This window comes from Staurois parvus, unplaced genomic scaffold, assembly GCF_062004578.1.
Source record: "Staurois parvus isolate SC_StPar_1 unplaced genomic scaffold, SC_StPar_1.0 ptg000675l, whole genome shotgun sequence".
NCBI classification, from domain to species: domain Eukaryota; kingdom Metazoa; phylum Chordata; class Amphibia; order Anura; family Ranidae; genus Staurois; species Staurois parvus.
In genome coordinates, this window is record NW_028318471.1 from 63,418 (window position 1) to 80,633 (window position 17,216).

General features: G+C 50.5%; 1 protein-coding gene and 1 long non-coding RNA gene across 3 annotated transcripts in view; one reads left to right on the plus strand and one right to left on the minus strand.

Moving 5' to 3' along the window:
• PAIP2B (poly(A) binding protein interacting protein 2B) overlaps positions 1-5,797 on the minus strand; it is a 63,749-nt gene extending 57,952 nt beyond the window's left edge. The window contains exon 1 of one of the 2 annotated variants that reach the window (XM_089652233.1): positions 5,610-5,797. The gene's annotated coding sequence lies outside the window, so the exon portion shown is untranslated. The remainder of the gene's footprint in view (positions 1-5,609) is intronic. The other variant, XM_089652232.1, reaches the window with a different exon arrangement.
• LOC149447674 (uncharacterized) overlaps positions 1-17,216 on the plus strand; it is a 33,972-nt gene that overhangs the window by 626 nt on the left and 16,130 nt on the right. The gene's annotated exons all lie outside the window — the stretch shown is intronic.

Below are 17,216 nucleotides of genomic sequence, written 5' to 3' on the forward strand. Positions count from 1 at the left end.
TGGTATTGTTAGTGTTTTGAATTTTATCTGTTGGGCAATGGGAGGCCAGTGGAGGGATTGGCAGAGGGGTGGAGGCCAGTGGAGGGATTGGCAGAGAGGGGTGGAGGACACTGAGTGGAGGGATTGGCAGAGAGGGGTGGAGGACACTGAGTGGAGGGATTGGCAGAGAGGGGTGGAGGACACTGAGTGGAGGGATTGGCAGAGAGGGGTGGAGGACACTGAGTGGAGGGATTGGCAGAGAGGGGTGGAGGACACCGAGTGGAGGCCAGTGGAGGGATTGGCAGAGAGGGGTGGAGGACACTGAGTGGAGGCCAGTGGAGGGATTGGCAGAGAGGGGTGGAGGACACCGAGTGGATGCCAGTGAAGGGATTGGCAGAGAGGGGTGGAGGATACCGAGTGGAGGCCAGTGGAGGGATTGGCAGAGAGGGGTGGAGGACAACGAGTGGAGGCCAGTGGAGGGATTGGCAGAGAGGGGTGGAGGACACCAAGTGGAGGCCAGTGGAGGGATTGGCAGAGAGGGGTGGAAGACACTGAATGGAGTCCAGTGGAGGGATTGGCAGAGAGGGGTGGAGGACACCAAGTGGAGGCCAGTGGAGGGATTGGCAGAGAGGGGTGGAGGACACTGAATGGAGTCCAGTGGAGGGATTGGCAGAGAGGGGTGGAGGACACTGAATGGAGTCCAGTGGAGGGATTGGCAGAGAGGGGTGGAGGACACTGAATGGAGTCCAGTGGAGGGATTGGCAGAGAGGGGTGGAGGACACTGAATGGAGTCCAGTGGAGGGATTGGCAGAGAGGGGTGGAGGACACTGAATGGAGTCCAGTGGAGGGATTGGCAGAGAGGGGTGGAGGACACTGAATGGAGTCCAGTGGAGGGATTGGCAGAGAGGGGTGGAGGACACTGAATGGAGTCCAGTGGAGGGATTGGCAGAGAGGGGTGGAGGACACTGAATGGAGTCCAGTGGAGGGATTGGCAGAGAGGGGTGGAGGACACTGAATGGAGTCCAGTGGAGGGATTGGCAGAGAGGGGTGGAGGACACTGAGTGGAGGCCAGTGGAGGGATTGGTAGAGAGGGGTGGAGGACACTGAGTGGAGGCCAGTGGAGGGATTGGTAGAGAGGGGTGGAGGACACTGAGTGGAGGCCAGTGGAGGGATTGGTAGAGAGGGGTGGAGGACACTGAGTGGAGGCCAGTGGAGGGATTGGTAGAGAGGGGTGGAGGACACTGAATGGAGTCCAGTGGAGGGATTGGCAGAGAGGGGTGGAGGACACTGAGTGGAGGCCAGTGGAGGGATTGGTAGAGAGGGGTGGAGGACACTGAGTGGAGGCCAGTGGAGGGATTGGTAGAGAGGGGTGGAGGACACTGAATGGAGTCCAGTGGAGGGATTGGCAGAGAGGGGTGGAGGACACTGAGTGGAGGCCAGTGGAGGGATTGGTAGAGAGGGGTGGAGGACACTGAGTGGAGGCCAGTGGAGGGATTGGCAGAGAGGGGTGGAGGACACTGAGTGGAGGCCAGTGGAGGGATTGGCAGAGAGGGATGGTTGATACAGAATGGTTAGTAAGGTGGATGAGTCTGGCAGCAGCATTCATGATAGACTGAAGAGGGGATAGCCTGCGATGAGGTCAGCCAATGAGATCAGAGTGCACCTGAGCTTATTTATTCATTTTTGTTTGGGAGTGGCAGGTAGGAGGAGGAATGTAGAGGGGTCCTCCATGTGATGTCACACAGTGTATACAGTACATGGGAGGAGATGAAGCTGGTGGTACAGTGAGGGGTATGAGGAATGTAGAGGGGTCCTCCATGTGATGTCACAGTGTATACAGTACATGGGGGCAGTGCTGATCTTATACTGAGGAATGTACAGGGCTTCTCGTGATATCAGTACATGGGGGGGCAGTGAAGATGGTGATGGGGGTACAGTGGGGAAGGGTCCTTCATGTGATATCTCACAATGTATACAGTACATGAGAGGAGATGAAGCTGGTGGTACAGTGAGGGGTATGAGGAATGTAGAGGGGTCCTCATTGTGATATCAGTGTGTACAGTCCATGGGGCAGTGATGATGGTACAGCGAGTAGTGGGAGGGATGAACAGGGGTCCTTCATGCAATATCACACAATGTATACAGTACATGGGGGGCAGTGATAGTACAGTGAGAAATGTACAAGGGTTCTCCTTGTGATATCAGCACGGGGGGAGGGCAGGGATAATGGTGATAATGGTACAGTGGGGAGCAATGGAAGCAATGTAGAGGGGTCCTTCATGAAATATCACAGTGTATACCGTACATGTGGGCAGTGATTACGAGGGTACCTTGAGTAGGGGGGAGGGGTGTAAAGGGGTCCTCCATGTGATATCAGAACATGTGGGACAGGGTGATGAGGGCACAGTGAGTAGGGGGAGGGGTGTATAGGGGTCCTCCATGTGATATCAGTACATGGGAGGCAGTGATGATGAGGGTACAGTGGGGAGTAGAGTGAGGGGTGTACAGGGGTCCTCCATCATGTGATATCAGTACATGGGAGGGTAGTGAGGAAAATGAGGGTAAAGTGAGGAGGGGTGTAAAGGGGTCCCCCGTGAGATATGTATATGGGGGTAGTGATTATGATGAGGGTACAGTGAGGAGTAGGGGGAGGGGTGTAAATCAGGGGGAGAGATGAAGATACAGTGAGTAGGGGTGTACAGTGGTCCTCCATGTGATCAGTACATGGGGGGCAGGGAGGATGATGAGGGTACAGTGAGTAGGGGTGTACAGGGGTCCTCTATGTGATATCAGTACATGGGGGGTAGTGAGGAGTAAGGGGAGGGGTGAATGGGGGTCCTCTATGTGATATCAGTACATCGGGGGTAGTGATGATGAGGGTTCAGTAAGTAGTGGGAGGGGTGTATAGGGGTCCTCCATCATGTGATATCAGTACATGGGGGGCAGTGAGGATGATGAGGGTACAGTGAGTAGGGGGAGGGGTGTATAGGGGTCCTCCATGTGAGATCAGTAAATGGGGTAGGGAGGGGTGTATAGGGGTCCTCCACGTGATATTAGTACATGGGGGGTAGTGAGGAGTAGGGGGAGAGGTGTATAGGGGTCCTCCATGTGATAGTATATGGGGGGTAGTGAGGAGTAGGGGGAGGGGTGTACAGGAGTCCTCCATGTGATATCAGTACATGGGGGGGGGGGGGGGGGTAGTGAGGAGTTGGGGGTATAAGGGTCCTCCATGTAATATCAGTATATGGGGGGTAGTGAGGAGTACAGGGAGGGGTCCTCCATGTGATATCAGTACATGGGGGGGGGGGGTAGTGAGGAGTATAGGGGTCCTCCATGTGATATCAGTACATGGGGGGGGTGGTAGTGAGGAGTGGGGGGTATAGGGGTCCTCCATGTGATATCAGTACATGGGGGGAAGGGGGGGGGTAGTGAGGAGTGGGAGGTATAGGGGTCCTCCATGTGATATCAGTACATGGGGGGGGGGGGGTAGTGAGGAGTGGGGGGTATAGGGGTCCTCCATGTGATATCAGTACATGGGGGGGTAGTGAGGAGTGGGGGGGTGTACAGGGGTCCTCCATGTGATATCAGAACATGGGAGGCAGTGAGGATGAGGGTAGTGAGTAGTAGGGGGAGGAGTGTACAGGGGTCCTACATGTGATATCAGTACATGGGGGGTAGTGAGGAGTAGGGGGAGGGGTGTATAGGGGTCCTCCATGTGATATCAGTACATGGGGGGTAGTGAGTAGATGGAGGGGTGTATAGGGGTCCTCCATGTGATTTCAGTACATGGGGGGTAGTGAGTAGAGGGAGGGGTGTATAGGGGTCCTCCATCATGTGATATCAGTACATGGGGGGCAGTGAGGATGATGAGGGTACAGTGAGTAGGGGGAGGGGTGTATAGGGGTCCTCCATGTGAGATCAGTATATGGGGTAGGGAGGGGTGTATAGGGGTCCTCCACGTGATATTAGTACATGGGGGGTAGTGAGGAGTAGGGGGAGAGGTGTATAGGGGTCCTCCATGTGATAGTATATGTGGGGTAGTGAGGAGTAGGGGGGAGGGGTGTATAGGGGTCCTCCATGTGATATCAGTACATAGGGGGTAGTGAGGAGTAGGGGGAGGGGTGTATAGGGGTCCTCGATGTGATATCAGTACATTGGGGGGGTAGTGAGTAGGGGGAGGGGTGTACAGGGGTCCTCCATGTGATATCAGTACATGGGGGGGGGGGGGGGTAGTGAGGAGTTGGGGGTATAAGGGTCCTCCATGTAATATCAGTATATGGGGGGTAGTGAGGAGTACAGGGAGGGGTCCTCCATGTGACATCAGTACATGGGGGGGGGGGTGGTAGTGAGGAGTGGGGGGTATAGGGGTCCTCCATGTGATATCAGTACATGGGGGGGGAGGTAGTGAGGAGTGGGGGGTATAGGGGTCCTCCATGTGATATCAGTACATGGGGGGGGGGGGGAAGTGAGGAGTGGGGGGTATAGGGGTCCTCCATGTGATATCAGTACATGGGGGGGGGGGTAGTGAGGAGTGGGGGGTATAGGGGTCCTCCATGTGATATCAGTACATGGGGGGGTAGGGAGGAGTGGGGGGGTGTACAGGGGTCCTCCATGTGATATCAGAACATGGGAGGCAGTGAGGATGAGGGTAGTGAGTAGTAGGGGGAGGAGTGTACAGGGGTCCTCCATGTGATATCAGTACATGGGGGGTAGTGAGGAGTAGGGGGAGGGGTGTATAGGGGTCCTCCATGTGATATCAGTACATGGGGGGTAGTGAGTAGAGGGAGGGGTGTATAGGGGTCCTCCATGTGATTTCAGTACATGGGGGGTAGTGAGGAGTAGGGGGGAGGGGTGTACAGGGGTCCTCCATGTGATCTCAGTACATGGGGGGTAGTGAGTAGGGGGAGGGGTGTATAGGGGTCCTCCATGTGATTTCAGTACATGGGGGGTAGTGAGGAGTAGAGGGAGGGGTGTATAGGGATCCTCCATGTGATATCAGTACATGGGGGGTAGTGAGGAGTGGGGTGTACAGGGGTCCTCCATGTGATATCAGAACACGGGGGGCAGTGAGGATGATGAGGGTACAGTTAGTAGGGGGAGGGGTGTATAGGGGGTCCTCCATGTGATATCAGTACATGGGGGGTAATGAGTAGGGGGAGGGGTGTACAGGGGTTCTCCATGTGATATCAGAACATGGGGGGCAGTGAGGATGATGAGGGTACAATGAGTAGTAGGGGGAGGGGTGTATTGAGGTCCTCCATCATGTGACATCACACATGGGGAGTAGTGAGGATGAAGATGATGCCACTAGTGGAGGGTCAGAGAACTGCACCCAATGGGGGGGGATTCCATCTGGAGCCGCTCTGCCGTGTAACCAATCAGATTCTGTCTTCTACTATTCCACACAGGAATGTGGACGCGGATTGGCTGTCGGGGCGGTGAGGGGTAGTGGGGAGGCCATGTGGTGTGTCCTGTCAGTGTAGTGAGGCCCGAGTCCCCGGGGTGAGAATACTGTCAGGTCCGGGGATGTAGCGGTCTATACCCGGCGCTCAGTGTGACAGGAGAGATGAGGAGATGGTACAATGCGGAGTGCGGTGATGTGAGGCCTAGGCCGGGCTCCTCTCTCTCACCTGCTGGCTGCCCCGGGGCCTCGGCCTGTCTTCGTTCTCCTCCCGCTCTGTCTCCTCCTCCTCTTCTCGGTCACCCGCTCAGCTCGTGACACCGGACGGCCAACGCGCGCACCCTTCCCGCTCTCTCCGTGTGTATGTGAACCTCCCGAGCACCTCCGTCTCCCCGCCCACTTCTCACACGTCAGGGAGGCACGTCACACTATCGGCTCTTGTTGGCCAGTCAGCGGAGGGAGCCCTTGTATCGCTGATTGGACGATTGAGAAACGGAGGGGGGCGGAGCCTGTACGGAGGACCAGCGTCCTACACAGGGACGTACGCTTCACCACGTGCGGCGGCCACGCCCCGTCCGCGTCTGAGAGAGGCGGGGAAATGGCGTCGCCACTGGGACTAGTAAATAAGTGGGCGGGGAGGTGGGAGGAGCTGCTTGACAAGCAGTGTAAGGAAAGAGGGGCGGTCCGGTAATTGGTGTGGGAGGAGCTTCTGAGAAGGAATAGTGTGTTGAAGGAGGCAGTCCAGCAGGGAGGTGGGAGGAGCCAGAAGTTGATCTGCCTGGAGAACCTATGTGTGGTCAGAGTAGAGATCTGTCATCGACACGTGCTGGGATTTGTGGTCTGAAATACAATGTTCTAATTATATGTATAGAGAGATATATACCTGTCCCTGCCCTACCCTATATATACAATATATACTGATCCCTGCCCTACCCTATATATACAATATATACTGATCCCTGCCCTACCCTATATATATATATATACTGATCCCTGCCCTACCCTATATATATACAGTATATACCTATCCCTGCCCTACCCTATATATATATATACAGTATATACCTGTCCCTGCCCTTCATATATATATATATATGCAGTATATACCTATCCCTGCCCTACCCTATATATATATACAGTATATACCTATCCCTGCCCTATATATATATACAGTATATACCTATCCCTGCCTTACCCTATATATACAATATATACTGATCCCTGCCCTACATATATATATATATACACACAGAATATACCTATATATATATATATACACACAGTATATACCTATCCCTGCCTTACCCTATATATATATATACAGTATATACCTATCCCTGCCCTACCCTATATATATATATATATATATATATATATATATTTACAGTATATACCTATCCCTGCCCTACCCTATATATATATACAGTATATACCTATCCCTGCCCTACCCTATATATATATATATATACAGTACATACCTATCCCTGCCCTACATATATATATATATACACAGTACATACCTATCCCTGCCCTACCATATATATATATATATATATATATATATATATATATATATATATATACAGTATATACCTATCCCTGCCCTATATATACAGTATATACCTATCCCTTCCCTACCCTATATATATATATATACACAATATATACCTATCCCTGCCCTACCCTATATATACATATATACACAATATATACCTATCCCTGCCCTACATATATATATATGTATACAGTATATACACTGCTCAGAGGAAGGAAAGGAACACTTTGTAGTATAGCATCAAGTCAATGACACTCCTGGGATATTGATCTGGTCAGGTAAGTAGCAGAGGGGGTTGTTCATCAGTTTCAGCTTCTTTGGTGTTAATGAAATTAACAACAGGTGCACTAGATGGGCAACAATGAGACAACCCCCAAAACAGGAATGGTTTTACAGGTGGAGGCCACTGACATTTGTTTCCCTACTTATCTTTTCTGACTGTTTTTCTTTAGTTTTGCATTTGGCTAGGGTCAGTGTCACTACTGGTAGCATGAAGTGATACCTGGACCCTACAGAGGTTGCACAGGCAGTCCAACTCCTCCAGGATGGTACATCAATACGTGCCATTGCCAGAAGGTTTGCTTTGTCTCTCAGCACAGTCTCAAGAGCATGAAGGAGATTCCAGGAGACAGACAGTTACTCTAGGAGAGCTGGACAGGGACGTCTAAGGTCCTTAACCCATCAGCAGGACCGGTATCTGCTCCTTTGTGCAAGGAGGACCAGGATGAGCCCTGCCAGAGCCCTACAGAATGACCTCCAGCATTCCACTGGTGTGAATGTCTCTGACCAAACAATCAGAAACAGACTTTATGAGGGTGGCCCGAGGGCCCGACGTCGTGTAGTGGGCCCTGTGCTCACTGCCCGGGACCATAGAGCTCCACTGGCATTTGCCATTGAACACCAGAATTGGCAGGTCCACCACTGGCCCCCTGTGCTTTTCACAGATGAGAGCAGGTTCACCCTGAGCACATGTGACAGACATGAAAGGGTCTGGAGAAGCCGTGGAGAACGTTCTGCTGCCAGTAACATCGTTCAGCATGACCGTTTTGGTGGTGGGTCAGGGATGGTCTGGGGAGGCATATCCATGGAGGGACACACAGACCTCTACAGGCTAGACAATGACACCCTGACAGCCATTAGGTATCAGGATGAAATCCTTGGACCCATTGTCAGACCCTACACTGGTGCAGTGGGTCCTGGGTTCCTCCTGGTGCAGTGGGTCCTTGGTTCCTCCTGGTGCAGTGGGTCCTGGGTTCCTCCTGGTGTAGTGGGTCCTGGGTTCCTCCTGGTGCAGTGGGTCCTGGGTTCCTCCTGGTGCAGTGGGTCCTGGGTTCCTCCTGGTGTAGTGGGTCCTGGGTTCCTCCTGGTGCAGTGGGTCCTGGGTTCCTCCTAGTGCATGACAATGCCTGGCCTCATGTGGCGAGAGTATGCAGGTAGTTCCTGGAGGATGAAGGAATTGATACCATTGAATGGCCCCCTCCTCTGACCGAAATCCAATAGAACACCTCTGAGATGTCATGTTTCAGTCCATCCGACGCCACCAGGTTGCACCTCAGACTGTCCAGGAGCTCAGTGATGCCCTGGTCCAGATCTGGGAGAAAATCCCCCAGGACACCATCCGTGGTCTCATTAGGAGCCTCGCCCGACGTTGTCAGGCATGCATACAAGCACGTGGGGGCCATACAAACTACTGAGGACCATTCTGAGTTGCTGCAATGAAATTTCAGCAAAATGGACTCGCCTGCTGCATCAATTTTTCACTTTGATCTTTGGGGTGCCTTTGAATTCAGTCCTCTGTAGGTCGATCATTTTCATTTCCATCAAACGATGGGACATCCTTACGTTCCTAACACATTACCAAGTCCAGTATAGATATCCAGCAGGAGATTTGTCCCCATTGAGATCTGATGGGTTTTCAAAGTGTTCCTTTGAAAACACATCAGATACAAAAAAAAAAAAACATATATATATACATATTTTTTTTTTCTAGGATTGAGAAGTGTTAAGCACACATGCATAAATACATACACACATGCCTAGTCCATCCTTTCTTTTCAATATATTTTTATTGGTTTTTCAATGTTTTAAGTAGAGAATATAAACCGCTGACAATGACAAAAGCAGGATTACAGCTATAAGCAGTAGTCAACAGCAGCATTACTATATAAGAGGTATGTAGGTATTGCAAGGTTCGAGGAACATTGTCACGATCGCAAGATCGCCGCCACCAACATGCGACAATCTCACGACCGCAACCACCAATATGTCACGATCGCGGCGTCAGACCCCAGACCTTCTCACCAAACTCGTGACCGAAGGACCGGCCGATCTAAAACCACGTGACGTGCGTAACAATGCCACACCCAGCTGCACCCTACGCAGCGATTTCCCAGCTAATGAATTTCAATCTGTGCCTGCAGCCTGCATGCGCTTATTACTGGGTCAAGTTAATTACGCAACTGACCCTTACACTGCCACCACCCCTTTTAGTACAGAGAAAGGGGAAACTCTCTTTATCAAATATACACTGTAATGGTTGACAAGTCGTCTGTCCAATACAGTCACCGCAGGCCGATTGGGCAGAGGATTAAACAAACGCAGTAGCGTCTCTTTAGAGGCAGGAATTCGTAAATTGCAATTAAGTGCTTTAGAAACAAGTTAACACTTTCAGAAAGAAAGATTTATTACTGAAAGAGTCAAACAGGTGCAATAAAATATTTACAGAAAAAGATGTAACTAAGATATATATATATATATATATATATATATACACACACACAAAGAACCATAGCACAGCAAAGAGATATCAGAGAGGAAGTTAAAGGGTTAAGTTACTTGCTAATTAAGCCTTAGCCTTAAGCAGATCCAAGTTTCAGAGCAAAGGGTCTCCCCAGGTGGTATATTGATGTTACAATTGGGAGAGGTCTTCAACTTAACATTAGGCCTGCTAGCCTGTTTTTTAAAGTGTCCCAGCTGGGGGTGGCTCTAAGTAACTGACCAATACTCTGTTAGGGCTTGTAGTTATGGGTGGTTGCCTTACTAGAGTAAAAAGATTCCCATAACTCATATTTGCCTATACTTTTTCATCAGGTCAGCATCTCTTTCAACTCCTGGGAAAGCTCTGTTATCTGTTTTCCAAGGTGGAAAATCACACAGGTTCTTGGGACAGTGCTTCTCCAATTCTCTGAGGAACGGTGGCCTTATCATGACTTAGGTGAGGAAGGCTACACTTTCGCAGACTGCTAGGCACCGAACTAGGGATGCCTTGCCCTGCTGTTGACCCATAACCAGCACACACACATCTGTCACTGTGCTTCTCAGGAAGGGAGGGGGAAGGAGAATAAGGGATGAGAGACACAATATATACTCCGTACCAAGATGGAGGTGCCTACAAAATGGTTGAACTGCGTACTTCACTGTGTTTTGTGCAGTTTTTGCGACACCTCCCCTCCAGGTGGTTGCATGGGAGGGAACTACAATTTCCCTCCTGACGCAACCGACCTCTGTCCAGAGGTTCACCTCGGGTTGACCTGGTACTGCTACACTGCGGGAGAACCGAGTTCCGTCTGACAGGGAAGCTGTTCTCCCCCAGGAACACTGCTATGCCGACCAAGTGGTGGTCACGGGTGGGCACCAGTCGGCTGTGGCTGTCCGAATACCGTGGCCACTGCCGGGGTGCCCACCTGTTCACAGAGCACTTCGGCTGAGGGGGGGGTCACCTGCTAACATATTAATATGTAGCTTCTTGTCGAGGTAAAGAAGGTGATTCCCCTCTCCCACCTTCTTCCTCAGGCCCAGGACTACATCTGGCCTGAAGGTAGTAGCGCCTGTGTGCACCGGAACCGGACAGGCGAATTCTGGAACTCGCCTCCCAGTGGGGTCCACAGGTTCCTTCATCCAAGATGGACAGTCCTCGTTACCTGTTAGCATCCAGGACACCAGTTCCTCCAGTTTCCTGTCTGCTAGGTCAGTCACAGGTCCAGCTGAGCCATGATAGTTGCATCCAGGCGTCCTACCATAGCCAGCGGCACCCATGACTGACGTAACCTGCTTTTTGGCCTGGGGAGCAGACCAGGCCACAACTGCCTCAGTCTCCCCATGCCCAGACCTCTGGGGGTCTCTTCCTACCAGTGTGTTCCAAAACTGAACCACTGACCTGCCCCTCTGACAGTTAGCCTTCTCGACTGTCAGGCTAGGCGCGGGCAGTTGGTTCCTGACTAGTGACAGGGGCCCAAGTTGCTCTTCCCAGACGGGGCCGAACACCACAAGGCCCCTAAAGTGGGCAACTGCACCCAGTTCCACTCCGCATTGCGGGCCATTCCTGACCGCTGGAGAGGTGGTCGGTGCGTTCTCAACTCCTACTAGCCTTCCCGTGGATTCAGGCAAGCCACATGGGGTAGCGAAGGCTGGCTTGTCTTGAGCCTGCTGGGTTAGAGAAGGTGGCCCATACCCCTTGCTCATGTCCATGATGGTAAAACAGCGGGCACCCTCCGGATGCTCCATGTACTCATGGCTCCTGGGCATGGGGTAGGCCACAACCACAGGGCTGGCGTTCAGTTTTCCAAGGTCCTCAGAAATCCTGGTCTTCGTATCCTGCTTGAGGACCGCGACTACCGGGGATGCCCAGACTCTAGCTGACCCCTGGATTCCTGACTGTGCCCTTCCCTTGGTCTCTGTGCCCAGTCAGCCTGCACCTCCTGAATCCGGACACCATCTATCAGAGGTATTGCCAGCAGCTTCCGAACCTGAGGAGCAGGAAGGGGTGATTGGATCTGAGGACTGCAGCCCTCTCTCTGTAATCCAAGCATCCACCCCAATAAGGCCCTTGCACCCCAAATCCAAGCATGCTGTCTCTGCCTATGACATCTGTCTGTCTGCCTGTTGACACACCATGACAAGTCAGATCAACTGACAGGCTTTCAGGCTTCCAGCCCCCTGGGGATAGGCCATTAGTCCTGTCAGGCCTGTGTTGACTCTTCCCAGCAGGGGAGTTCACACCTAGCCCTAGGTGGAAATCCCCATATGAATGGCTTTTCCAGACCTGCCTTACTCGTGGAACTACAAGGCACAGCTAGCTTACCTCTGAAGCTCCTTTGTGAATCGCTTTTCAGGGCTGCCTGATGCGTGGAACTACAAGTCCCAGCCGGCTGTAGTGTACCTTTCTTAGGGCAACTCACAGCTAGCTGACCTCTGAAGTTCCTTTGGGAATTGCTTTTCAGGGCTGCCTGATGCGTGGAACTACAAGTCCCAGCCGGCGGCCTAGTCCTATACAAGGCCAACGGTTGGGCACTTATCAAGGCACAATCTTTTGAGCCTGGGCAAGGGACAGGCCTATCCAGACCCTCCCTTTGCTCAGCCCCCAGAGATTGTACCTCTGCCCCCTTCACAGCACTGTGGGTGACCCCCAACACTGAAAATGCATCATTTGTTTCATCATGAATGTCATAATTATCGTTAGCACTATCAACGTTCTCATCAACATTACTGACATTATCAATGACATTACTATCAATGTTACTGACATTATTAATATCATCCCCATTGTCATTACACCCATTATCAACAGTCACGTTTATAATATCAATGACACATGAGTTCAATACCTCCCCAGGCAAGGGGATTTATTCACGTTCTCCAGCTAATGGAGAATCCTGTAGCCCCACTCCATTCCCAGCCCCCTCCCTCTGTCCATCCACCGGTGGCCCAGACATTACCCTAATATCTGCCCACAGTACCTTGGCATGTCCAGAGAGTTCCAGGGGGCCCTTCCGGGTATTCTCGGCAGGGGCATAATACGAAACGAGTGCCCAGGTCAGCACCCAACAAAACAGGTGTGGGAATTTCCTCAGAGACCCCCACCTCTCGCATCCCCCTTCCCGCACCCCAATCTAGGAATACCTTTGCACAGGGTATGCGTGAACGGGTCCCCCCAACTCCTGTGAAGGTAAGGAACTTTCCTAGGATGAGGTTCTGGGGCTCAATCAGCTCTGGACGGATCAAGGTGACTTCTGCCCCGGTGTCCTGGAAACCAGTTACAGAACGGTTGCCCACGGTAACGGGCTGCAAGTTGGCGGGGGTTACCCGCATCGTCCTGCAAACGAACAGCACAGAAGAAGAGTTGCTGGCCGGCTGGCCAGATGATGTTGTCTGCTTCTGCTCAGGGCACTGCGTCCTGAGATGTCCGCTTTTCCCACAGGTGAAACATCTGCGGGTGTCAGGCAGGAATGGCTTGGCTCCAAGCGCTGCAGGTGTGGGCGGAGGAGAAGCTTTACTCACTGATCTAGGAGAAGTTGCTAGGGGCGATTTCCCCCCTTTCCAGCCATTTGGAGGAGCCTTGCGAGGGTCAGACACCCGTGTATGGACAAAGGTATCTGCCAGATCTGCTGCAGCTTTAGTAGATGCTGGCTCCCTCTCCAAGACAAACTGTCGGACGTCAGCCGGGCAAATGTGCAAAAGCTGATCTCGTATCATGAGATCCTCCAAAGACTCATAGGACTCAGCTGTCAGTCCCTTAGTCCACTGTCGGAATGTGGTGCGTAAGCGACTCGCCACATCCGTGTAAGAGTCCCCAGGTCCCTTCTGCATGGACCTGAACTGCTTGCGGTACACTTCCGGGGTCATCTGGTACTTCCGGATGATGGCATCTTTTAAGGCTTCATAGTCATCGTCTTGCCCCTCTGGCAATTCGACAAACGCATCCAGGGCCTTGCCTCGTAGCCCTGGTGTCAGGTACCGAGCCCATTGAGTTGGGGGCACATGGTACTGACGGCACGCTTTTTCAACTGACAGTAAGTATGTGTCAATGTCACTGTCCTTTTCCATTACTGGAAACTTGGCTGCGCCTACGGCCAGAGTGGCGTCCCTGTGATCTAGGGACCCGAGGTTCTGACCCGGTCGCTGTGGCTGGAGCCTTGCCATCTCCAGCTCGTGCCGACGATCAGCTTCCCTCTGCGCCGCCTCTCTCTCAGCCGCTGCTCGGCATTCCTCTCTCTCCGCCGCTCTCTCAGCCTGGCGGTCAAGGAACTGCAAGTATGCCATAGGATCCATCTCCATGACACGTTTCAGGGCTTCCTGCATCTAAGGAGAGTCTCTGCTGGTTACAGGCACTCCGGTGCTGGCCCGCTCAGCCGGTGGTGTGACCATAACATTTGGTGATCTTCCAGTGTCAGTCTCTGTATGCCCATCCTGTGAGGCCGTCTCTGAGCCACTAGAAATGTGAGTAGCGGGAACCCCTCCATGTTCAAGTTCCCCCGAGTTCTGATCTGCTCGGATATCATACTCCACTAGATCACTAATCAAATCTTCACGATTTTTGCGACCGACGTCCCATCCTCTTGAAGTACATTCTGCCTTCAAGTCACCTTTGCTCATATTCTCGTATTCTGCTACACCAGTCATAATTGCAAGCAAAGATAGAATAGATAGTAGGAAAAGGAAGGAGCTGTTGCTATATGTCTCTCTCTCTCTATATATATGCACCGCTTGTTTCTAAGGACTGTTTCCACAAAGGTTACAATCCTTCAGTGCAGAGCCAATTTTTAACACTGCACTGAAGCTCTTAATGCAATTATCCCACGTACGCTGCCAACAATATGTCACGATCGCAAGATCGCCGCCACCAACATGCGACAATCTCACAACCGCTGCCACCAATATGTCACGATCGCGGCGTCAGACCCCAGACCTTTTCACCAAACTCGTGACCGAAGGACCGGCCGATCTAAAACCGCGATATGACGTGTGTAACAATGCCACACCCAGCTGCACCCTACACAGCGATTTCCCAGCTAATGGACTTCAGTCTGTGCCTGCAGCCTGGATGCACTTGTTACTGGGTCAAGTTAATTACGCAACTGACCCTTACACTGCCACCACCCCTTTTTGTACAGAGAAAGGGGAAACTCTCTTTATCAAATATACACTGTAATGGTTGAAAAGTCGTCTGTCCAATACGGTCACCGCAGGCCGATTGGGCAGAGGATTAAACAAACACAGTAGCGTCTCTTCACAAGCAGGAATTCGTAAATTGCAATTAAGCGCTTTAGAAACAATTTAACACTTTCAGAAAGAAAGATTTATTACTAAAAGAGTCAAACAGGTGCAATAAAATATTTATAGAAAAAGATGTAACTAAGATATATATATATATATATATATATATATATATATATATATACACACACACACACACACACACACACACACACAAAAAACCATAGCACAGCAAAGAGATATCAGAGAGGAAGTTAAAGGGTTAAGTTACTTGCCAATTAAGCCTTAGCCATAAGCAGATCCAAGTTTCAGAGCAAAGGGTCTCCCCAGGTGGTATATTGATGTTACAATTGGGAGAGGTCTTCAACTTAACTTTAAGCCTGATAGCCTGTTTTTTAAAGTGTCCCAGCTGGGGGTGGCTCTGAGTAACTGACCAATACTCTGTTAGGGCGTGTAGTTATGGGTGGTTGCCTTACTAGAGTAAAAAGATTCCCATAACTCATATTTGCTTATACTTTTTCATCAGGTCAGCATCTCTTTCAACTCCTGGGAAAGCTCTGTTATCTGTTTTCCAAGGTGGGAAATCACACAGGTTCTTGGGACAGTGCTTTTCCAATTCTCTGAGGAATGGTGGCCTTATCATGACTTAGGTGAGGAAGGCTACACTTTCGCAGACTGCTCGGCACCGAACTAGGGATGCCTTGCCCTGCTGTTGACCCATAACCAGCACACACACATCTGTTACTGTGCCTCTCAGGGAGGGGGAAGGAGAATAAGGGATGAGAGACACAATATATACTCCGTACCAAGATGGAGGTGCCTACAAAATGGTTGAACTGCGAACTTCACTGTGTTTTGTGCAGTTTTTGCGACATACATCCCTGCGGAAGAGCTCAGAAATGGGAACCAAAGAAGAAAGTGAAGAGTGGGGACTAGTAAGGAATGGACTGACAATGCGCCTGAATGCAGTTTGTGACGTGTGGTCGGTTCATAGTGAAGTAATATGAACTGAAATTTCCGGGTGGGATATTGAATCCACAGAGTCGGGGTTTTAAGGAAGCGCTCGGGGGCAGGGGCGGACTGACAGCTCATGGGGCCCCCGGGCAATAGGGGATCATGGGGCCCCTGTGTCCTTGCCCAAACTCAAAAAAGCCTATGAAAAAGGTACCGGAGGCATCTCAAGGGGCCCTCAACTGACCTCGGGCCCTTGGGCGGCGCCCAAGTTTCCAAATGGTCAGTCGGCCCCTGCTCGGGGGTGTCTGAGAGTATGCTATCCAGAAGAAATCAAGGCGGCGGTGCACTTCTGCAAAGGATGTGAACTGCTGTTTCCAGACTTTCGCAATAGTTTGGCCGCCAGTAGTACATGAGTGGCTAGTTTGTATTTGTGTTTAGGCGTACCCGGGGGATTTAAGTGTAAGATAATATACTAGGGGTCTCGGAAGGGGAAAGTGAGAAGTGATTGAAGTAATTTTACCCCTTCAATACCGGGCACATTCACCCCCTTCCTGCCCAGGCCAATTTTCAGCTTTTGGCGCTGTTGCACTTTGAATGACAATTGCGCGGTCATGCAACACTGTACCCATATGATATTTTTATCATTTTTGTCACACAAATAGAGCTTTCTTTTGGTGGTTTTTAATCACCACTGAGTTTTTTTATTTTTGTTAAATAAAACAGAAAAAACTTTTCTTTTTTTCTATTATAAAATTTTGCAAATAAGTAACATTTCTTCATAAATTTAGGTCAACAATTATTCTGCTACATTTCTTTGGTGAAAATAATAATAATTGAATTTGTATTTTTTTTTTCAAATCTTTCTATTATTTTTTTTTATTTTTTTTTACTATTTTATTTTTTCATCACACTGTGACCAAAGAAATACAATGTTACCATTGAACTACTCTGGGCAAATTATAAGGATTTTGGTTTTTTTTTTTTTTAACACATTATGATTGCTACTACCAATGTATATCATTGATATTTGCAATCATTGTTACTGAATGAAACTGATTAATTCAGTCTTTTGTTGTGGTTAGCTGTGATTGGGCAAAGCTGCTCACATGATAGAGATGGGCTGTGATTGGCCCTGTATGTATTATGTGACTGCCTTGACCAGTCACAGCTAACAACATAATTGTATACAATGGATGGCATGACAGGAAGCCATCCATTGTATACAATTGACATGTGATCTGCTGTGATTGGTCACAGTGATCACATGACACTGACAACGGGCCGGTGTAGTGATATGTCATTGGCTGTGTCCCATGGACACAGCCGGTGACAGAT